This window comes from Mugil cephalus, chromosome 5, assembly GCF_022458985.1.
Source record: "Mugil cephalus isolate CIBA_MC_2020 chromosome 5, CIBA_Mcephalus_1.1, whole genome shotgun sequence".
NCBI classification, from domain to species: Eukaryota; Metazoa; Chordata; class Actinopteri; order Mugiliformes; family Mugilidae; genus Mugil; species Mugil cephalus.
The window spans coordinates 3,789,101-3,814,089 of NC_061774.1; the positions used below are offsets into that span (position 1 = coordinate 3,789,101).

Consider the following 24,989-nt stretch of genomic DNA (forward strand, 5'->3'; position numbering starts at 1 on the left):
CCGTGACACCTTGGCATATCCAACATTACATTTCTTTAGAGCCAGACTAAAAGAAAGAAAGTGAGGAAGAGAGGGGAAAAATAGCAAATAAAATGACGACAGCGTTTACCGGCAATTAAATTTTAGAGGCAGCTATATCCTTAGCATACTTGTGGTGACGAATGCGCTTGTTACACTCAGTGAGACTCTATGGAAAGATGATGAAATCTCGCTCTGTGCTCATCCCCTTGTCTTAGAGAATGATGCAGATGGAATATGGTAAAGTGATGCAAATTTCTGATACAGCCACTTCAGATATTCCATGCACAAGGAGCTAGGAGCTTCATTTGCCATAGCTGCAGTACATTACACAGACAAACAAAGCTACTGCGACTATCAAAAACTAATAATGGGAAAAGAAAAAAGCCGAGTGTCTTATGTCCATATTTGTCTGTGGTAAATCTTAGTGGTCACTATCTAACCCCAACTATTTTATTGTTTGCTTCTTCTTTTTTTTTTTTCCTTTTTGTTAATAAATCTTTGAATTGAATAACATAAAAAAACACATGCCCCCAGTCCCAGGATACTACATAACAAGCTGAGCATGGATGTTTACAAATCCCCTAAATAACCCTTCACCAGTGACTGTGTGAGTTATATATTCATTGAATCTTTATTGGGAAAATCGCAAGCGCAGGCAATTTTTTTTTTTTTTTTTTTTTCTGGTTAAACATAATTGCTAGGTGTGGAAAATTGGAATATAAAAAAGGACTTTATCACGTTTCTTCTGCAGTATTCGCCTGTATCTCAAATGGTAATGACAGGTTATTCAGTGAATTCATACACACAGGCTACAGAGTTTATCTGTATCCGAGGCTACAAAACCGAGCCCAGCTCTTATCAAAATAGGTGCTCCCTTCCATATCACACACCCAATTACACCAGGCAGGCTTAATTCAATAGGACGGTGTTTGCTCTTCTCTCAATTTGGCATCACCGCCGTGTTATTTCAAACTGGGGATCTATGGAAGTAATGATGTTCGTGTGCATTCACTTAATTGAGACAGTTGTCATCTAATGCTTACTCACGATGAATTGACTCCACGCCGTGCAAAACAAATTCAACTCCACAGACCTGTGGCAGTTTACAGACAAATCCATGATGGAGCCGTTGTTACAGAAATAAATTAAATTGTAGTGATACCGCAGCTGCATTGTAATGAAGTGACGGAGCAATCACAATGCCTCAGAGGGTGATTGAAAGGAGAAAATTCAAACCATATCGGTCCACAAGATATCTGGTAAACAAAAGAAACTGTGTCGGAGACCTTGACTGATGCTGGGAAATAAAAGAATTATTGTAGACATCATATTTATTTAGACGCCGGTGCCTTTTTAATTACCAGCACTCAGTCAAATATCAGTCTTGCTTGATGGTCTAATCTGGATATCTGCAGAAGTACTGTAGTCCATCAACAGAGCACACAGATAGCGGCTGAAAATCATTACTCAAGCTACATTTGAAATGCTGGGAGCATACAAACCTGGCTACCAGATAAAATTCAAATTCAAATGCAGAGAGGTATTCTAAAGTGCTGACATTGGGTGTCATTCAAATGCATCTCACATGATTGTACAACAAACTAACCCTCCCTCTCTCAGAATGTGCAGGGGGAGATGGAATATACACAGCAATCATATAATAGTGGCAGACGACTGAAGAGTATGAGGGGGAAGCTTCAGTGGTGAATATACTGCAATGGGAATGCAACACTCCGGTGCTGCTGCATGCGACTGCTGGAAAATACCAAATCTGAGCAAACAGAGATTTGACTGTTACATATCAACGTGAACTATTCAAAATAAATCACTCCAAGAGTATCAATTGTCGAAAGAAAACAAAAGAACACTGAAATGTTACAGTTTACTTACATTAATCTACTGAGAGTGTTTCTCAATAAGGTCTTTGGTTCCACACAATACATAAAAAGAGTGGAGGGTTTTATTCTCTAGTTGTCAGCGTATTAAGGCATATGTAGGTCATAATGGCACACTTTCAGAATACTGAGAGACTGCAGGCCTTATAAAAGAAACATCAATCTAAAAATTCACCACATTGCATTGGTTTCTCTACTTCCAGGGGTGAAATTTGAAAAGTCTGGCCCGTAGCGATTGGCTAAGGCTGACTTCTGAATACACGGCTCCGTTGGAAGTCAAAGACTGCTGACCTGTATACCATTACACTGACTCTGAGGCACCGGTTTTACACTCTTCAATGGTCTGATATTCAATATTTTCTTCTTCTTCTACTTCACCCTGCTGACTATAAAAAAAAAAAAAAAAAAAAAAGCCAGAATGTGTTACTGGCTGGGTTCCCACATGAACCAGCGCCTCCGCCTTGTCCCCATCATCGCTCTTCGTCACCCGCCAGACCAGAGGCTTTCAGCATCACAGAGGTCGCGTCAACTGAATTATTGAGGCCATCAAGCGGCTCCATCGACAAGCATAGCTGACGCCCAACTTCCCACTGGGCTGTCCAGGGGCCACAAAAGACCAGACCTGAGGCCCTTGGCAGGTCGAAGCTATTCTAGGAAGCCTCCTCCAGGCCTAATATTGCTTTGTGCACGTAGCGCAAAATGGCAAGGGAAATTTGTCCTCAGATTTTTGGCAACTTTGAGAACTGTGAACGTGTTCTCAAATAAAAAAAAAAAATAATGTTCTATCAACATTTTAATACGAGTCAGACAATACACGGTGTCCAGTGTCCATTTGCCATACAAAAACCTGTAAATATGTAACAATTCCTGTTTTCACATTCAGCACCTTTGAATATAATGTCTTCATTTTACGAGGAACGGCACAGGTATTCACTCACGGCAATTTTCACAAGCAAGGCGCACAACACATTTCTATTTTATTCTCCCTGTGACACAGCTAAGCGTGTTTCTGTTCGGCTCTCCCCACCATGCTCAGCACGGAGCATGAAGGGAGAGTTGTACTGTTACAAAGTCAAGCCCACTCCTCAATGTTGCCACTTGGTCTTGACCCAGAAAGTCCAGCCGAGCATGCTGAGCCATAAATGTTAATCTGTAGGTTACAACCGCGTGAAGTGGTGCTGCTCCCAGAGCTGGACCAGCAGGACAGCATCCTGTGGCTAATCGCAGGTGGCTTTCATCTCAGCCTTCTTCGGGCAGAGAGCTCAAAACAAAACCAAGAGCTGTCATGCTCGGATATTCGCCTTTCTCGATTTTAACCGACGCGGACGGGAGACGGCTTCTTCGTCCACACCGACAATTACCATCTCGGCCGTTTTGTCTGCTGAGACACCTACGCACATAATCAACAGCTCCGATGCGTGCGCACATTATGCGCGTGGTGAGATGCAGAGTTAGTTTATGTTATGCACAAAACATTAGGTCATTCTACAAAAAAAAAAAAAACAAGAAAAAAAAAACACGAGACAGGCACAACAGCTATTCCCTTGAGAACCTTCCTGTCTCTTTTCCAATCACAATAAAATGGCACGTTTCACATTATACCGAGCAGACAGTTAAGACTAAGTAAAATCTTTAGCTTAATAAAAAAAAATCCATTTATATCCTTCGCTATTTCAAGCACTTGCAGACATCCATATTTTAATTTGATTAAACATTTATGAACTGGGGAGAAGAAAAAAAAAAACAAATCTGTTACATAAAGCAATTTTGCATGAAGCATATATAGTCCTAAAACAGCTCACATTTATACCACCTTTTTTATGGCTTTTTTTTTTCCTGGTACAGCATACAATGTAGTTAAGGACCACAGTGGTAATGCATCAAGTGCTGTCACTAAATATCCCTACTCTAAGCACATTTCAAGAGCATGCAATCCACTCCCTCCCAAATCCTAGGGTGACTTTCAGCAATAATTTGGCAACTTGCATGAAACTCAAGCAACTTTTTTCATTTTATTTATTTATTTATTATTTTTTAAATTTTAAATAGGGTAAACTTTGCTGTAGGTGTCACATCACTGTGCTAAACCCAAGTAATCCTCTGACTTCGGGTCATTAAAGCAAATATGCAAAGCTGTCCGCTGATGGTGGCCTCGCCGTTGCAAAAGCTCGTTTCTTTTTTTTTCTTTTTTTTTTTTTACATCTGTAAAGGCAGAAAGAACGCAACGTGGCACGATTTGCTTCCACGCAAACTATTTATCATGATGTCTGGCTGCTCTCGTGGGAGCGAAGGGAAAATGTACATAGAAAGAAAACAGGTGAAAGAGAGTGCGGCAGACAACAGCCAGGCGGGCGGCGTGTTAATAGTTACAGATTAGAGGGCAGCGAATTATGTAAAGTAAATATGACATGGAGGCGATCCGTCGAGCCCAGGGAACTGTGGCTAGTTTGTCAGGCTGCATTAACCTTCACATGTTTGCTCTGATGCTGTTTGCCATATCAAACGATATAATTCCTAAGGTCATCCTCTGAGCCACTTTCAGCATCCACAAGTAATAAGGTGCGATATTATAGGTGCAGGGCTGTGCATCGACTCTCCCTATATATCTCAGATCTTGGAGGAGTAATTTTTTACAGACGGAGACGAGTCATCTTGATTGCTCCTTAACAATCTATAAAACTGTTTAGGGCCAGCATTCAAGCTAGCATTATCCCTAAAGGAGGCAGATCTCATCACACAGAATATTAAATTCTCCCCAGGAATAATGAAAGGGGAAATTACTTAAGGATAGGAACATGGCGTGGCTGTGTTGTGTACACAGCTCTTCTAATATTTCTGAATTAATTAGATGATTTTATGCCCCAAGCGTGGTTAAAAAGAAAAAATAAACAAGATTACCTCGACAATTTCCTACACTCTCTGCATCAGAAAATGTGGTCACCTGCTTTGATTAGTGGACTTAAAAGGCGGTGACGTTTAATGCCGAGGCATTAGGCTAAAGCCTGAACAAGGGGTCACAGCAGCAATCCTAAAGATCTCAGTGCTACATGTGTAATCATCGGCCACATAATGGCACACTCCACCTTGGACGGCTACAGCGGCTTATTGCTTTTCTCCGCGGAGCCGTGCGTTTCTGAGAAGTGTAAACACAACACACTTCATTTATCAGGACGCTGTGACAGTCACCAGAACATTAGTCGCAGAGATTGTTATAGCTTATTCGGGAAAGTCCAATTCAATTATCATCAGACGTGGAAAAAGAAAAAGGAAAGAAAAGAAAGAAAAGATAATGCAAGCTATAGTCATGTTCCGGTGCCCTGCTACAAAACCACATGTTCAATATCACCCAATAAGTGTCACTGTAATGCATTTACAGCCTGGCACAAGAAGGACGGACTGTTTTCCTGGTAATTTGAAGCCGCTGCTTGCTCTTACGTGGCCCATGGCACAGCCGAAAGGTTAAAGATTATGAAAATATCGATCACTTCGAAACTATTTTTCACAACCCACCTGCCACCTTATATCTATCAGTGCCATTGTTTTCATGTTGTGATTTGCAGGAGGGACACAGCAAGCTTTCTAAAGGGCATAATTCAACACCGAAGGCTGAAGTGGTGACGATCTGCATTACTTTACGAACCTGGTGCTTGTCAAAGATGGAATATGAAATAGAAAATGGCCTCAACTGCTGCAGTTCCTCAATAGCACTCAGGACAATAGCCATAAATAAATTTAGCTGGACAGATACACTTGGACTCAGATGCATGTGTTTGCAGATTGCATTTAGCCTGATCCATGCCACAGTGAAATCAGATCAGCGCTTCTCTCCGGCTCAAGCCAAGCACTGAGACAAGTCACTGTGTTACATCGCTGAGAGACATGAAAGGAAGAAATAAACCAGCTGATGTCTAAGCGGTTTCGTTTAATTAACAGCACTTCCTCATACTCCTGGAGTAATGCTCGTTTAAAATAATACAATCAGATTACAAAATTGTAGATCCATCTTTTGGCTGTCGAGCAACAACGCGTTCCTCTCGAATACAGGAAAACACAGCCCCAAATAGTCGTGGCTCCTGTCGACACATGTGTGACCCAAGAAGCTTTGAAAAGCTGTGCAATACGCAACCTTCCTAGAGGCCACTGTCCAAATCAATAAGAGGCTCTGATGAAGTTTCTCCACCTCCTGAGGCTCAAACCACACATTTGGTACAGTTTAGTGTATGTGACACTTGAATTATTGGTGGATGTACAGGGTTATCTCTCTGGGAGATTTACACCACATGTGCAGCTTTCAGGCTTTTATTATAGCATTTTATGTACAGATAAATTCACTTTTTGGAGCCGTGCCACACCACTGTGTCAGGTCTTGGTCAGGGGTCCTGAGGAGGACATTGAGGTGAAAGGAGATACAGATTACTAAGATTAGGTTCATACTATCACAACTGGGCAAAAAGAAAAAGAAAAAAAAGCCATAACTAAATATTTTCTAATTTCCCTCCCTGCCTAAAAGCACATTTGCAAAGATCCCTAAAAAATGATTATTGTAGCTCATGACAGTAGGTGATATTTGCAAACTGCATCTTTTCGATTATTAAACTTTGGGTTACAGGCATTTCCTAAATGTGTGTTCAGATATGCACACTGCACCTTGCAGTTGCACTCATTAAAGCAAAATGTGATAAGAATCCACAGGGTATGCATCATCTAATTCTTTTTTTTTTTTTTCCAACGTGTGGGAGAAGGGGCTTAGAGAGCCCGGTAGATTTCGGCTAATCATGTTGTCAAAGGAGCCGGGATCTTGCAATAGAGCGCACAGACCACATTATACATCATTACCGAGCAGGGGCCACCGATTCTGTCGTTAATTTAAATTACGCGGAGCGCTTATATTTAGAGCAACTGAGAAAAAAAAAATGGAAACACGTCTAGCGCCACACTGACCTGCTATCTCGTCCGAGGCAGCGGCACATAAACTTCCAGCGGTGCGCTTTAGTCCAAACTTGCAGGCAGCAGCAGTGGGCAGAGCGCGTAGCGGTGCCTTTTCTCACACAATAACCGCGTGTCCAATTTGGCACAGTGTTAATTCTTCACAGACGCTTCTTTCGCCGCTGCACAGAAAACCTCTTGGCTCGATTACGCGCTGACCCGCACGGCTCGGGAACAGCAACAGCAAAAAAAAAAAAAAAGAAGCAGACTTGCTGCGCTGTGGCGTCTTGAAGCGGTGAGCTTCAGCTGCCAGCTCCGTGTGAAACGTGTCTCTGTTCACAAATCTTCTCAGTCCTCCCGGCGGCTCCGCTCAGCCAATGTACTCCCAACAATGCAGTTGTCCCCGTTCAGGACGTAACACACAGTAAATACGTTTCCTGTCTCCAAGCAGCTGTGCAGGCTGTTTTGGAAAAAAAAGAAAAAGAAAACTCACTCGGTGATGATGCGGAGGCTCGCCAGCCGCTCTGCTGCTCTTTTGTCCGATATGCACTTGTCAGCTGATAAGCTGCGCATCCCGTCGCCTTGCTCTGCCTCGCCTCTGTTGCACATGCACGTGTAAGGCCGTAATAAAGGAGGTCACTCTGACCTCCTGCCTCTGTGCTGCAACATGCAACAGTTGCACCTGTCAACTAAAATCCTCCCTCATCAAATTAAAAAATAATAAATATACAGTTTTGACATCTGTCATAAACTTGGACTAACCTAGACAGTTTTAGATCTTGAAATGGCCCATTCCACCAATTAAATAAGCGCCAGTTTTCACATGTGTTCCAGAAATTCAGCATAAGACAGCAGAGGTGGATTTCCTCTGAGCCACAGCTTCCACTGAGCCCACCTGCCTGGTTTCCCTCAGCCTGCTCTCTCTACTCCTCTTTTGTACAGAGAAGCTGTTCATTAAGCTTACCTATGGTCGTGTGCGCAGCGATAATTGGCCAACGCACAGATCTGAATTTCTCACCTTCAGTCTGACAAAGGGAACAGCGGTCTGATGTAAATAAATGTGTTATTTCTCACAGAAGACTTGCAGCAAAGGGTTATTCAAGCTGTTAATTAAGCTGTTAGATAAACACACTGGCCTAAAGGACTTGGCGTTCAAATGAAAATGTTTGCTTTTGGACTGTCTGTCAAGTAAAGCTTGATTCACACTGTTTTCCATCAACCATCTCTAACCGAACAGATCATGATGTGCAATAAATCTGCAAAATTTAAGTTCAGCCCATAAAGGAATGTCATTCTAATCTATAGTTTCGGTCGCTCGTGTCTCACAGTAACATTCAATTCCATATGTGCATGCTTTGATAGGGCTTTAGTTGCTGATTGCATAGACAGAATTGAAGGTCTTCAGCACTTTGTAAGTGTGAAAACTTGATGAGCTCCAGTTACAGAGATTAGTACAGCTTGCCTTGCAGCCATTCTCAGTCCTGGCCTAAACCGCATTTACTTTGTATTGGCTTTGTGATTTAGAAAAACATATGAGACGCTATCTGATAGGCTTCAAATGATAGCATTTAGAGGATATACCACGGAAAGCAGAGTTTCATTAATTACAAAAGCAGTAGCCCGCTAATCCCACTAGAAAGGCATTTTGAGGCATTTTGGTTCAGAGGGAGGGAGAAGAGAGAAGGAATAACAATACCAATGGTAGATCACAGACCTTCAAACCATGGTCTGCAGGCCCCACGGCTCAATAGGGGGCCAACTACTGCAGTTCTGACTGGGCATTTTTTTTTAATCCCCTTCCTGAATTTACCCCACGTCTGACCACATGCAGTGATGAAGTTATCACTGAGGACAGCTTTTCTCCAAGAAAAATCAGCCCTAGCCTTCGATGCTTGATTCTTCTATTATACCCGGAGCACATCAAAAACTTGCCTCCATCAAATGGCATTATCTGCATGAAAGGCAACTGCCCAACAATCTATCTTCAACTCTGCCATTCAATCTTCAGTCAAGGGCATGCAAAAAAAAAAAGAGAGGGAGGAGAGAAAGAACATAAAAAGGAGAGGGATTCTTATAAGGGCTGCTAAAGCCAACATCCCTCCTTCCTTTACTTTACTTCAAGTCAAAGTACTTTTTTCTCTCTCCTGTAATATTCTTGGGGGGTTTTCTGCAGCAAGACCGTAAGCGGAAGTTAGTTACTAAGCAACATATTCGCACATTTCATCCACATGAAGGTTCTTTTAAGTTCATTACACCAGAGGGTTAATGATAGATTAACAGTCCTTCACATCCTAAAACCAAAGTAAATACTTCATTCTCTTTCACAAAAGTCCTTCCTCCATTAAAAATCACATATTGTTTCCATCCTTGATTCAGATTTCGGTGTTCCTTTTTCTTTCTTTTTTTTTCTTTTAGGAGCCCTTCAGCAAGGCTTTCGTCTCTCCCAGTCACACATGGTGCGTGTCCGTGCAGTCAACTGTGCCCTCTATTGGAGGCCAGTCACTTTTAACATCCAAATTCAAAGAGTAAGAGCACGGCGCGTTGTACACAGCGAAAAGACCATTAAGGCTGCTATTTGAATGCGATGGAGACGTGAGATTCATTAAAAGAAGTGCTTTGTACCAAACAAATGACCCACAGACAAATTATAGATTGATAGCTTCTAAACAGGACACAGTTTTATCAGCATGAACGCAGGGCCTGATTTATACGTCCTGCAGAGCAGTGCCTTTTTTTAGACGCATACGCAGATTCGAGTCAGCAATAGTCGCTGAAATTAAATGTAGCAACACACTAGGAACATGTTACCTTATTATTTTCTGCATTTGCTCTCCAGTCAACTTATGTCGTGCAGGGTGCGTGCCTGAATACACAAAACATGAACCAGAAACTTCACCACTGAAGCCCAGGAGCATAGCATACATTAAAGAATAAAAGTCCATATCTTTCGTCAGCCCTGTATGTTTTACATGTACAGTATCATTCAAGAAAACAGATGGGCCACACCACAGGGACAGAGAGACCTGTGGACAGTATAAAAAAGCAACATTGACAAATTATGCATACAGTCCCTTACTCATCTTATGCATGCAGGAATTTGTCCCCAAGGGGTCAGACAGCAAGTCTGATGTGTTCAGAACTGTGTCTTGTCTTGTCCAACGTCTGTTAGAAAGCCAAAGCAACAATAGATGTGCTCACTATATGTGTGCAGGGCATTATATCCACACTGTAAAGGCTATTGGCTTTTGTTAGTCCACTATTGTGTTCAGCAAACTAAAGGGACATGTATAAAGGGATTGGACAGAACTTCTCTTTTCATGTGGAAATGAATCCCTTCCAAAAGGGACAAAACAGCTTTCACCCTTGGTTATACAGCGAGGTTTAAGGGAAGTACTTTTTTTCTCCCTTTTAAAAACTGAGGGAAAAGAAAATGGGAAAATAGCAAATATTTAATCCACAAATACAGTACCATATAATATCGACCCTAAAAAAAATAAAAGTAAAAAAAGAAACGATAGCACTTCAATGAACGAGAAAATGTTTGTAAATCAACCTCAGATTTATTCAGAGGGCTGCTTAAAAAATTTCACAGTCACCTACAGTGAACGAGGACAGAGATGGATGCCTCTCTGCAGAGCTTTCAAACCTCGGAGGACGTTCTGAAACAGGGTGGGAGGGCCTTGGTTTTTCTTCTGAGGCTACTCTCTGAACATCTATTGACTGTCGCGGGTGGCTATAGCACCACCGAGTCGAAAGAGGGAAGTAGAAAACCCAAGAAACCAGACGTTCACAAAACCATCTTCACTCAAATGAAAGATAATTACCAAAATAGCACGCTGTCTCAAATAAAAAGCTCTTTAGACTTTTGAGTAACACAAGTATATATAGATATATATTTGTGTGTGTGTGTGTGTGTGTGTGTGTTTTCTTGATTTTTTTTCCAAGACTCCTCATTTAAAACACTAGAAGAAAATGCACAACTCTTTACTTCAAGCCAGCAGAAATGGAGCTCAGATTTTTCAATATGTGGTTAAAAAAAGGGACTTACAGTGAAATGAAAAACCTTTTGAAATATCGAACAGGCTCAGTGTCATTCTAAATTATTTGGCTGGATGGGCAACCTTAAAGGCAAGAGACCTGTGGCAAATCAAAGCTAGCGGTGGAAGACCTCATGAACTACATTCAGTTAATTTGAAAGGCTCAACAGTGAGCAAAAAGGACAACCTCCAGAGATAAAAACACACTTTGTTTTGGGTGTGGGGGGACGGACAGACAGTCAGATAGACAGAAGCTGTAGAGGAGAAGGGAAGGCACTGCTTCATTTTCTTCCAACTTCATATACATCGCACTTTTGTAATTGTCAGGGTTGAATTTGAGCAGACATCAGACAGAAAGTATGCAGAGTGACACCGTACGTTATAACTTAATAAAACCAAATCCAACTCTGGAATACATTTTCAAAACTACTGAAGTGACTAGACTAAAAGTGATTTTTTTTTTTTTTACAGCATATTCCCATGAAGGTTGGAGAGGGGTAAATGCAGCTCAGCTCTTTCTACTATTACAACTTAGTGGAGGAAAAGAAGAAAGACTTTATTTGTTTTTCTGTTTAATTGCTCCACTTTTTCATTGCATTACTCAGAAATAACATTTGTTGACGAAGAATCGGTCAATTCTCAGCACGTAAAAAGCTAAGACTGTTTTTCTTCTGTTAAATTAACCAATAGTTACATAAAAGCAGATCAGCTATAATTTTTTTTCTCTCTCATGAGTCGTGTGGTGGTGTCCTACATCAATCTATAAAACTGCACTTAAAAGTACGTAGTGGCAGATGAATCACAGTGGAGCGAACTGTGCTACGGGAAAGCAATAATAAAAGGGAAACCTTGAGTAAGGGATTTGCTTTGTAGAATGAATGAATGAAGGAATGAAGGAATTAATGAATGACTGATATATATGTGGAAAACATGGAAAATACAAAGAGACACTTGTAAAATGGAGATACAATCTATTTTTCAGGACCCTCCCTGTCAGTTTGACCTAAATGACCCTAATTGTACAGCAAGACGTGGAATAGTTGATATGGTCTGTTAACGAGGTTCCTACAGTCCTGCCTATCTATATAATAGCCAAACCATTCTGCTGATAAAGTGGCCTTCTTTTCTTTGTCGCTTCATGCGTGACCTATAGCGCTAAACGCAAACACATATTTTCTCTATTTACTCAAAATAAACACTTTCTTGTGGCTGAACAAGTGAGAAAAAAAGAGGGCTACCAACGTGATAATGTGAGCTGAAACTCGTGTACAACATATGACTATACGTGTGTAGTATGACTAATGTAAACCAATAAATCCGTCAGGCCAATACACATCAGCCCGTATTATCAGCCACATCTGTGGCCTCCCACCAAAGCACACCAGCAAATAGACTCTCTCTCTCTCTGTGCTTCACACATTAGTGTACACAACAAAATACCTGAGCGATTGTCCTGTTTAAGTTTAAACAAGCAGATTTGTAATTATTATTATTATTTACACCTGCTTCCATGCAATATATCCAGTACCAAGAACTGGCTGATATATATATGTATATACACATATATGTATACAAATAGAGGGCATGCTCATGACGTCAAAGCAAGCTGAAGTCTCCATGGTTACAGCCGCTGAGTGGCAAAAAGTGACGGCGAGCCCAAACTTCACTTTAGCCTTCCATGAAACAGCTTCTCCACTGACATAGCCTACAAAGGTTCAACGATGTCAGGACTGTCTCAGTTCTTACATTACCCCGTGTGTCGCCTGCTCCTTAACTGCAGGGAGTGTGCCTTCTTGCACCCTCCGCAATTACCGCACATCCAACTCCCTTGCTTTAACAGAAACTGTGTCAAGTCCATCTTAACTGAGTCCAAGTCAATTCCACAAGTACTATTTCAGCTGAAATAGGAAATAAGCTGTGCATTTCTTTGAGCAACTCTGAAATAAAATGTTACATATGTGTATATATATATATGTGTGTGTGTGTGTGTGTGTGTGTGTGTGTATAGTTACATTTTATTACACTGCACCATATATATATATATATATATATATATATATATATATATATATATATATATATATATACATAAGATATTAAAGAGAATGATAGGCCTATAGTGCTGGCTGCTTTTCATTCCATTTCTATCAAGTGTTAAGTGTTTTTAATATGAGATTGCTTTATCGGATTATCCTCACCGTTGTGTTTTGTTTCCCCACCATAACAGTCGCAAAAGCAGCTTTTCACAGTAACTCTCTCAGCAATAAAATCCTGAAGTTTACTACTTGTGTAACACTGCCATGGCGTGTTTGCTTCTGAGTCCCCATGCAACTTTTTCAAAGAGCTGTGGACACTTGTTTCGACAACAACAACAACAAAAAAGCTCCCATTAAGGGAGAAGGAAGAAAAGATTCTCTCTAAATGATTGCGCATACAAAGTTGCAGAAAGACTTTTCAGAAAGTGTTTCATAACCAGGCTTTGTAGAACCAGAGGCCGCTTTTTAATTGCTCCTTAATCTGAAAACACACTCCCCCACAAAAGATACCTCTGGTTTACTTTCCATCTCAGTAGAAGCAAGTGGAACTTGTTAAGTTTGGTATAGTGATGGTATGTTGTCTGAAAACTGGGGATTCAACAGGATGTTTATGGAGTGTCCCATCTTATGTTTAACTGTGTAAAATTCTTATTATTTATTTGTGAGGATGAGGACGAGCTGCATATTAACAAGGCTCCTCCCTGTGGTATTAATATTTTCTTCAAACAGGACTGGTACAGATGATTGTTGAGTGATTGTTTCACTGTAGTGTTTTGTTTACCTAAATTTAAAAATTTTAACCATGACCATTATTAATAAATTAATACATCAAACTCAACACAGTGACGTGGCCTGCTGGCCAAATATTGAAACCACTCTTAACTTCAAACACATCTTAGACCAGTGTTGCCAGTTACCTTGAAAAAGTAAAAACTGCATTCAGCAGCAGCCACCCCAGCCCCCAAAACATATAACAACAACGTGTTATATATAAAGATTATATATATATAAAGGCAACATTCCCTCTAAAACATAAGACTTATTGGTTTTGCACCAAAGTCCAGCCTTTGTTTGGTGGTGGGGAACTCATCACCTGCGTTAGGTGCATCTCTCTGCTGCTCCGATGTTCTCATGCTGAAAACGTGGCTGTCGCATACGTAATGTCACTCCCCGCGACGCGAGAAGGAGGCATATATATTTACACACATACATATATTCATGTATACAAATAGAGGGCATGCATGTGACGTCACAGCAAGCTGAGGTCTCCATGGTTACGGCTGCTGAGTGGCAAAAAGTGACGGAGTCCAATTATCCTAAATTTGATCTGATAATCCACATTTCTATCGATCTCGCTGTGTTTACTGATACATTTCACTTTGTTTTTGCCACTCAGGGGGGCGTGGCTCCAGACGGCAGTGACGTCAATGCGTGCTCTCCAATCAACAACCCAGGAAAAATATAATATTTTTGACCAGGAAAATGGGGGAATTGTAATTATTTTTAAAATGAAAACACCCATACATTCCAACCAGTCTATGACTATAACATGACGTGGTCAAATGTCATGCTGCACAATCACACTCATTCATATGTCCAGGGAGAGCAAGTAGAGGAAAAGTCACTGAATGCACCCCCCACTATACCAAAAAAAACAAAAAAAAAACAAAAACATTTTGGGCGGTTCCTTGGTTAGCTTATTGAAATGTGAAATGTGTTTAAGACATAGCCGTAATACAGTAATTGTGCTGTTAGTAAAGCAACAGATTTGAGCATGCAACAGTACAACTATTAAAAGATGATACAGCTTCACTGCTGGAAGATTCCCAACAGTGGTTCACTGATGTGCCAGAGATGTCTGAACTGTACTAGATTATAACATCTAATATATGCCACAATTTGTTTGTATTGCAGCAGAGGGTTTAAGGCTGATGTTTAGGCAATAAAAAGCAGGTTTAAACAGGCACAGGATCATTTTCTAATATAACCCTGCTTTACCTCAATGGCTGCTGCACTCCTGAATTCCTTGTGCTGTCCAAGTAAAAGTGATTCTGATCTAATGTTAGCTAAGTACACCATTATGCTCTCCCTAGCTGGTTATTGCCTTTATGCAATAAGCAATAACATTTCCTCCAAGAGGACTTGGTTAAACGTAGGCAACTTTTGTGTGCTAAAAGTGCCAGGGTAAGAAAACAGCACTGCGTTTATCAAAGCCTGAGTGAACGCTACTGTACTCCAACACAGGGCTAATGAAGAGATATGTCCTCCATTACGCTGCGATATTCCTGCTGCAGCGATTAGAAAACTCTCCAGAGGGGCTCCATCACAGGCTTTCATTGAGTCTGGACCTTTGCAAATCTTCATATCCTGCACAATTTTCATAAATTGAAGTCTAATGAGCGCATTTGACATAACCATGATTTATTGTCTCAGAGGCTTACCAATTTCACCACTGCACTGCAAATTATGAATGTCAAGGGTTTAATCATATTCATATATATTCTCAACAAGGGGAATGTGATGTGTCATGTGAGTAAAAGAGCTTAAATGTCTCTCGCTTTATTGTAGGTGTGTTATGATAATACTTGCAAACATGCAGAGCACTAACAAGCTCCCTGAGGTGGCCTGATATTGTTGACGGTGTGCACAGAGCAATATCTTTCCACCGATCTCTCTGGGAGTCACTTCAGCGTGTTGTGGCACGCTGCTATATTACAACTGCTCCGTCTTCCAAGACATAATTACCAGAACAATGTCGTTAATGCTGTGTGCGTAATTTGTAGTTTAGTATTGACGTTGTAATTTGGTGATTGATTTTTAATTTTTCTACTTGCTGTAGGTTGGGCCGTTTAACTGTTAAACTGGGAAATGTAATCAGAAATCCCACTTTTGTCGTAAACAGAAAAAAGGGCAGAGCTCTTTTATGCTGACGGTTTTATTACTTTGCAAAATATTTTTAGACACAATTACATTTCCTCCGTGAGCAGTTTTAATTCAGGATTGACAGCAGTGAGACCGAGAGAAACACTGTAAAGACTGAACCCCTTCACAAGCTGGAATCAACTCAGCTGAGCACTGACAGCTTTACATCTTCCTCTCAGCCTATGACCACTCCAGGACTGTGTCCGGTCAATTTTTCAATTAACTTGCCTTTACACCTTACGAACTATCTAGGGGGTTTTGCCATTGAGCTCCGGACTGCGATAGATGGCGTACGAAGACGAACGCTGCTCTGCCATTGTGGGAGCGAAGCAGGCATTGATAACAGCCCTCAGAACTATTGACATGATAACATTTCTGTCTGCCGGGCCACGGTGGCACTGAGCTGCAATAAATTGAGATGAACGATTGGTCGATGACAATTTCCATAATCGTTATACCTTCCGTAATTCATCAACGTAATGATACCCGTGCCCCTAATGTCACATTTATTCCATTTTGTGCACAGCGGCAGGCGCAGAACGAGCTACCCCCTCCTCCTCCTCAGTCCCCTTCCAATAGGATTGATTACAAACCAACTGCTTTTTGCTCCTGCTTGTGAGTGGAAGAGCAATGTGTTATTTGACCAAAAATAACAATGAAGGAGATGGGAAATGGTATCTAATTCAACTTCCTCTCTCCCCTCTCTGGTGACAGGCAAACAGGAGGCCATTACAGTTCAGCCCAGGCACCGTCTCTGAACCAGAGGGAAAAGAGAGGTCTCTGCTTCCTGGCTCCACGGAGCACACTCATTAACCACATAGTTCCTCTTTTGACAATTATTTGTCATTATTGGCGAATGATGACAATGTGAGCGAGAGCTGCAATTCAATTACTGACGTATCCATTCAGGATTAATTTCCTCTGTCTTGTGAGTTGCATGTCACTGCAGACGTGCGTAAGCACATCTTGACAAAAATAACACCTCCATTCATCAAGGCGGTATCCAGGGTCTGAGAATTTTCCGAAATATACGTCTATTATGTTCAGAACTCACCCTCATCGACTCCTCTACATCCTGCAGTGTGTCAGCCTGTCGATAACAGTGGGCTTGTGCTTTCGTTCAAAAGGTTTTCTGAGACAACAAGAGACCGAGTGTGTAGTTTGTATCATTCCTGTTTAGACAACAGCCGCGTTGAAATCACCAAGGCTGACAAAATAAAGTCTGTTTCAATATGGGAGAATAATCTGGTTACAGTCACACTCACATTACAGGAAATCTAATTGAAATGCTTGCCTTAATGTGAGATTAATTGAGCTACTTCGAGATGTAAACATCTTCCCAATTTCACTAATTTTCCTTCTGTATAATTATATGAGTTCATTGTGGTGACAGGGGGAAACTGGGAAGTAAAAAGGAGCAGTTCGTACAGTAGTTTTAATTCTTTCATGAGACAAAACAGGTGGAACATAATTCTGTTTTCACAGCGAGAGGTCAACACTATAATTCTGCGCTAACAGACATGCGGATGGGCAGGATTTCAGTATTATCATTCGTAATCACATTTTGTTGATCGTACCGTGTTAAACTTTTCGAAAACAGTCGAATGATTCTAGAAAACGACTTAATTAATGTAAAAAAGGGAGAGTTTTCGATTCCTAAGCCCAAGTTATCTGTCCAAATCCTCAAGATGTTCAGTTCACACAGAACAAAGAAAAGTGACACATCCTTTTATAAGGGAAAAGCTGGAATTAATGGTTGTTTGACAGGAAAAAAATAAAGACTTATTGTCAAAATAGATGCTGATTGGTTTCAGGGAATTATGTGCAGAAAACCAAGACCACACATGCACAGATGCCATGCGAGTCGTCAACATACACCTCTACACCGCACAAGATTGTTTTCTTTTGACTCTTACGCCTCACTGTATACAATGACTCTCCATCTCATATTTTTATTGTATCCAGAGCTGGAGTTCAAGCAGAAATGTCTCCTTAAGAAGCAAGAATCATTTTGTAAAGATAGGCAGCTTCAGAGCTGTATTACTTGCAGTGCCTTTTCTTTTAATCTCCTCTGTAGATTTCTTTCTTGTGGCTCTCTCCTTGGTTTACATTTAATCCATCGAACTTCATTATCACCATCTCCTGTAGCATACTGAATTTACACAGCAAAGGTGTCAAATCCCAGTGCACTCGAAAAAATTCACATCACAGTTTCAGCTGTGTCTCCTTTTCATCCTTCGCGTTGTTTTTTCCCCTTGCATCTTCTGTGCTTCCCTGTCTCTTATTTTTTTGTCAGCATTCAGAAACCCATAGTACTACACTAGTTAGTGTGCCAGGAAAAAAATTAGTACGTCCCAATATGGCAGGTGCAGTATTCCAAAAATACCAGGATGTCCCACTACATCTGGCTGCATTTTGCAGTATGCAAGCCAGCATAATTTTGTGCCTATTGTCATCCACAATCCGCTGCACAGCCGAGAGCTAAAAACGAGACAAGAGCGCAATAATAACAGCGGTAATGACGGATGAAAGCATGAATGTCATTTTGTTGTATCTCCGAGGTAAGAAACCATTTCGTCGACAACATTCAAATTTGGTGCCATGAACAGCGATGGTGTTGAGCAGAGTTCAAGGCACAAGGCTGGGACAACATATTGGGTTCCATTGTTGACACGCTGCACGCAGAGAGTTTGCACTTCACAAAGAATGTTGCAGCGTGCAGGAAAAAAAGTTGAAAAACTGTGTCATCCCATGTCTCACCAGATCAGTTTCTCTTAGCTTGTCTAATAACTAATGTTCTTCCATCTAGCCTTTTTTTCATGGTGTTTCATTATACATTGCATACATTGTCTGTGAAGGTTCCCAGTCCTTCAGCTCATAATATATCCAAAAATGTTACAAAGGGGCCAAACTATCTCCACTTATGTCCTCCTGCATGAACTTGATGTTTCTGTCCCCTGTTTGGTGTGCCGTGTGAAAGGTTCCACCTCCTGTGTTTGGATGTTAAGCTAAGTGTCATCCACATGCTTGAACCAGTGGGTGGAGGTGGTTCCTGTGAAGCAGTTAAGGGCTCTGGCCTCTACCTCCTCCATGTAGAGATCAGCTGCTATGGGTGACACTGGTGACTGCATCGCACAGCCGTGTTTGTGCCTGTTGAGTCTTCTATTAAAGGGGAAATAGGTGGTGGTCAGGCGCAGGTCGAGCAATGACCTGATGACTGACTACACCCACAGAGTTTCACATTTAAACCTCAACCCTCCACCAGTCCCTTAGAACTGAAGAAGCTACTGGATGGGTTATGGAACGCCTTCAAGAAATCTGCAAGTCCATTTGCATTTTTTTTAACAGTTTTGGAAACATTGCATACTTTGTTATCCCTCTGCCCCGGATCCACTACGCCTCTGCCTGCTTGCCAGTCCGCCTCTTCCCCACCACCGGCTTGTTGCTCACGCATTTCTCCAGCCTGCCCTGCACTCATCCATGCCTCATCAGCCGCTACCTCGCCTGCCACACTGTCAGCCTCCTAGCCTACCGCCGGTAGCCACTCACTCCCTTGAGCTGTCCAGTTTCGCCAGCCACCGCTCACTTGCATCTCCGGCCCCAACAGGAGTGCACCGAATCTGTTCTTTTTCACTTAAAACCCCAGTCTGTGTCCTGAATGTGAACCCCCACACATCGCCTACAACAAAACCACAACATGTCACAGCAATATTAAACTATTCCCAACCCCTGCAGAAGCCTTTTTGTTTGTTTTTTTTTAGCTTTCAGCATCATCATATGCTCAGCGACTTAACACGCAAGTATGAGTAGGTGTGTGCGTTACTTCTCCCCTTAAGGCTTAAGCATTCACATCTACACTTGACAGGCGACATGCAATTGATTTCTCTCTCCAAAATCCCAAGACAAACTGTCAATACAATTGTCTCAGGAATATAGAGCCAGGATCAAGTCTGATAGTGATGGACACGTTTTGGAAAGTGGCGCACAGTGCGGGAGCCAGAGCAGCTGATGAATCAATAGTCCCATTAAAAATAGCAGAGCAATGGGAACTTAAGTTTACTATTAAGAAAAATAATTATTTCAACATCTTTCCAAGATGAGAAGAACTTTCACAGTAGCCTGGCTGAGCACTACAGAGGGCAAAAGCAGCGGGGAGTGGAGATAATTGAGCTGAAATTGGTCTCCCATGGCAATGGTACTTTGTTCAGTCTAATGCTCAGCAGTGATTGGACAATCATCTCTCTCATTCCTTCTCTTGAAAAGAGGCTGAAAAGATGCCCATCTATTAGGTTGCCTACCATCAAATCTTTGATAGAAGACATCATTTTTGCCTTAAGGAACAACAAGATGTTTTATCGGCTAGACACAGAACAGACCTTAAAGATTTCAATATTTTCTGATACAGCCACGTTAGCAACAATTCTTTACAGATTTAAATGCCAACCTTGCTGAACTCTACCATTTAGCTCATATGAATTTAGTCAAAAGTACACATGAATGGGCGTAATTTCAGACACATGCGCACAGAAAGGCGTATTGTGTGCAATAAAGATGTGGAGGACAGTTTGCACTTTGTATAACACTGGAGCAAGCCTAATGTTCTTATGTGAAGCAGAAAATCAAACTTGTTTATATTTTCTGACCTGAACCAGCGTTTGAATGGAATAATCGATTTCTCATGCATGTCTTTTGGATCAATATTTACATGTGGGAGAGCAGAGAGTGGCGCTCACAGGGGGTTCATCCGCTGTCTCCGAAGATACAGAGGCTTTTGAAACAGAGAGAGGAGATGAGCCGTCTAAATAAAGGTCCTGATCTCTTTCTGTTTTTGTATTAAAGTAATAGCATAGGTTCGGCCAACAAATGTGACTGTTAAATCCTGAGATAAGCTCCTCAACAGCCTTTCAAAATCAAACGCTCTGGCGTGTAGTTTGACTCAGTGTATTCATCAACACTGAAAGGATTCTGACAGATCTGTATCCAATACAATTAAAACATGACGGAATTTCAAGGCCACAAGCTATTTTCTGTCACAGTAGTGAGGTTAGTCAAAGTGACATATACATTAGTGTCCAACTAAAATAGTGCTGTCATCACTGTGATAAATTTTTTAATCTGGATTAAAGGGTTTGTAAACCCCTTCCTATAGAAACTGTCACATTGTTTTCATTACTTCATTATGATTTGTGCATTCAGAGTTACTCTGTGATGTTTATGTAACTGATAATTCATCTTTAGATATCCTGAAAATATTTTTTTCTATATCAATACAGCTTGATGTGTTATTGTATTTTGCACTAGGGAAACAACACATTTGTGATCAAAGCGAAAATTTATAGTATTTATAGTTTAATTCATAATTGGGTCAGTTTCAGTGAGAGTTATTATCCAGTAACACAGTAAAACAGATGCTCTGTGTGTACTGTTGTTTCATATACCTTGTGGACTGATTAAGAATAATGGTTTACCTGTTTACTACTGTGTTTTTATATGATTTTAACACACATCTTCAAGATGGTCAGGAATGAGGGTTTCCCAAAGCACTGGCATCAGTTTTCTGTTAAAACATCGTCGGTACATTCCACATATACTTAAGTCTCACATCTCTGGCTTAGCAATAATTGACATCATGACTTAAAATTAAGGTGTGATGGCAGTATGCACATATTGATGCAAATCTAAAACCTTTGAGTCTGGAAAATGAAGCCAATGATAAGTGACAAAAAGTGCAGTTCCTGGATTGGCCACTTGAAGCTGACTTCAAAAGCGAGTCAATCCCAATAATCCTGGAGTTTCAAACTAATTTTAGTTTGGCAACTTTATACCACTCAATTTAATCCCAAACAAGACGGACCAATAACGTAATATCAATAATATCAAATTGTTGACATTAAATGATCTGTCCTTTTGCAAAACATATACGAACAACTTAAAATGTCTTGGTAAAAATGTCCCAACTTCACAGCAGAAATAAACATATTTACAGACAGGTTCTCATCTCATCTCCGGTACCGCTTAATCCTGCACTAGGGTCGCGGGGGTTGCTGGAGCCTATCCCAGCTGGCATCGGGCGAGAGGCGGGGTACACCCTGGACAGGTCGCCAGCCTATCACAGGGTTAACACTGAGACAAACAAACATTCACACTCACGTGCAAGGTCACCAATTAGCCTAACCACCTCCAAAGGTGGGAGGAAACCGGAGTGCCCGGAGAGAACCCACGCGAACACAGGGAGAACATGCGGACTCAAACCTTCTTGCTGGGAGGCATCAGCGCTAACCACTGAGCCACTGTGCCACCCCACAGACAGGTTCTCTGAGGAAATTAGCCATTCATGACCACTGTTTATAACATCACAGGTTACTAGCTCTCTAACCTTATAGTTACATAAAGCTAGAGTGCTGACAACAGTAAATCAGTAGGCTAAGCTGATAAAAAGATAGCTAATCAGCTTTTGAGAATGTTAGTGTATTGGGTTTTATTGTTTTGGTTTAAATTCACTGTCACCTCAGCAACAGCATGTAGATGTTTTTCAGGAAAAGTTCTTAGATTCTAATTGGCTTGCACCTTACGCAGACAAAGTTAGCTATTGGCTGATGAACATTTAGCATAAACAGAAATCCAAATTAACTGTAATGTTTGCCACATCAGCATTATAAGATGTTCCAGTGTTGTGTTTACAGCCATGTAGCCAAATGTGGACAAAAAGTTTGAGGTTTAAAGAATAAATCAGTTTGTAAGTGAAAATCATTTCTGCTGTTTCCTATTCTGTATGAGCCCAATCAGACAATGTGAAAAATCCCAAAAATAGGTGGAAAGATTGCATTGTGTGTGATGTTAGATACAAAAGTTTTTTCGTGCTCCAGGGAGAAGCTCAAGCAGCGAGAAAAGAAGTGCCATCTCTGCTGCTGAGTTTGTCGCTCGACTGACTGACATTCCTCATGATAAATTCATAGCAGTGACGAGCCTGAGAGACTCTTGGGGTGTGGGTTAATTTGTCAGGAGGCCTACTGAGCTATGAGTGGTGGTGCAATGACAAAGCAGAATGTCACCATTTCGTTTTGGGAGAGGGAGAAATAGGCCGTGAAATGGCTGACTCTTCTGGACCGGCGTACATGATACCAGAGATATTCCACGCTCATCTAGCCATGGCTGAGACTACGGGAGTTCGGGTTCATCTAAATCTATTTTCAGCTAAAGTCAGTGTACACTTCCTCTGACTGGTCATTTGTGTGAGTGAGTGTGTCGGAAGGGAAGGAACTTGTCTTGCTCAAGGGACAGTGATTGATAAATCCTAGAAATTTTACTGCCAGGTTGGGAGTTGAGGAAAGTGGTTAACAGCATTTGGTCGAGTGCTACGCTGAGTATTTCTGTTTTGTGAAACTTTTGTTCGCCCACATGTCATTTCACTGCCTAGGGTTGACAGCTAGTTACTCAGGGCGTTTTGTTTTAATATATGGCTATTGTAGAAAGCATATATTGCTACTGACTGCTTATATTTGTTGCTGTAAATGATTATTTTGAATGCTCAGCTGTTACCATACAATGTTGCTGCTACATCTGCTTATATAAATAATGTAAATACCTCATCCACAGGGAATTTTTACCATAATTTCAGTTCTGGCTACAAATTAACAGCAACAGCCTGGGAACACGGATACACTGGTTTCCGCATTGTTTCCAGATTCTGAAGCGTTTAAAATAACATGTACTGCATAAATGAACAAACGATTGTAGCTTTATTTTACCCAGCAATGGTCACTGAACTTCGTGTCAGACAGAAAGGAAGCGAAAGGCGCACGAGCTTCATTAAGCACTGCTGTAATCATGATACATTAACCATGAGCAGTTATGCTAATGAGGCTTAGCATGACCTGTTATGCCAATGATGTCATTAATTAAGCTTATTACTTTAAATTTTAATTAGCATATATTTCAGGGAATGTACTTGTCTTCACCTGGGTGGTAATAAAATGAAGGATAAAACTCCTGGTGAGTAACATTACCTGGTGAGTAATATTAACAGTATTTAATCAGCTCTTCACTCTCTGTGTAAAGCACAATCAAAGAACTGTAATTTTGCTCGCCTATTTTTATTTTTAACGTTTTCCCCCATTTAGTTGCTTGGCAACCAGAAGTGCATAGCGCTGCGTAGTGCTCCTTGTGCCCATTGAGCCGTCTCTGTTAGCAGTGACCCTCATTCGTTTGCCAGTATCTGTGTGATCATGGCTCTCACCTGACCCCAGTATTTAATGTCACAGCTTGTGTATTTTTTTTCCTGATTCTGTTGGTTTCTTTCAGCTCCATCTGGCCAGGCCAGAGAGCGGAGGCTTTGAGGTAAGCGGCCACTAAACTGAACATCAAGAGCCAAGTCACAATCCATGAAGCACAGGTCAGCGGTGTCATGGAGTATGCTTCACTGAGATGGATGAGTGCTCAGTCTTCTCATCTTGGCCAGATAAAGGCTTTGAAAGTTATTGGAGTGGACCACGTCTCCTACCGGTTCTCAATTAGCCGTAACTGGCTGCAGCTTCAGACGTCAGGTTGGTGCCGTCTTGTAAAAGCTGCCCACCCACAACTGACCCATGCACCCTGCACCATATGTCAGGTGTTGCACTGCTCGCCATACCGGACCACTGTATCTCCTCCTCCACTCCTGAACACACTCATTGGACACAGGTTTAATCCAAACTGCTGTCCGAATCCCGAATACCCTCTGAGAGGAATGTGCTGGCCAGATAACAGACGCCGGTTTCCAAGCTTTTTAGGGCCAGGTGAATAGAAAACCTCCTGACCAGGCTGTTAACAGAATTTGACCATTGAACAGCAGTGAACCATGTTATTGGTCAGCTAATGCACTGTATTTGTGCATTTTAGTAGGCTATTGATCACAATCGCAATCAATTAAAGGGATGAAAACTCTCAGTCATACAGTAGAAGTTCGTTTTTAGCATACTCTGCAACTTTACAACTGATAAATGTTGGAAATGTTGCAACATTGAAGCATGTTGTAAAAAAAACTCATGTGCAGTACCAGTACTTCTAAACTGAAGTAAAAGTACCAGACCCTAGCTGTGGAACATTTAGTCCAAGAATGACATCTGTGGTAGGAACTGTTTGAGAGTTATTTTGTCACACCGAGACACTGCGAC

At 41.3% G+C, this 24,989-nt stretch overlaps 1 protein-coding gene across 7 annotated transcripts in view; it reads right to left on the reverse strand.

Moving 5' to 3' along the window:
* si:dkey-237h12.3 (teneurin-3) overlaps positions 1-24,989 on the reverse strand; it is a 152,820-nt gene that overhangs the window by 122,269 nt on the left and 5,562 nt on the right. For 6 of the 7 annotated variants that reach the window (XM_047584951.1, XM_047584950.1, XM_047584949.1 and 3 more), the window contains exon 1: positions 6,858-7,411. The exons of the other annotated variant lie outside the window; for it this stretch is intronic. The gene's annotated coding sequence lies outside the window, so the exon portion shown is untranslated. Of the gene's footprint in view, positions 1-6,857; positions 7,412-24,989 lie in introns of those variants that run through there. 7 annotated transcript variants of the gene reach the window in all.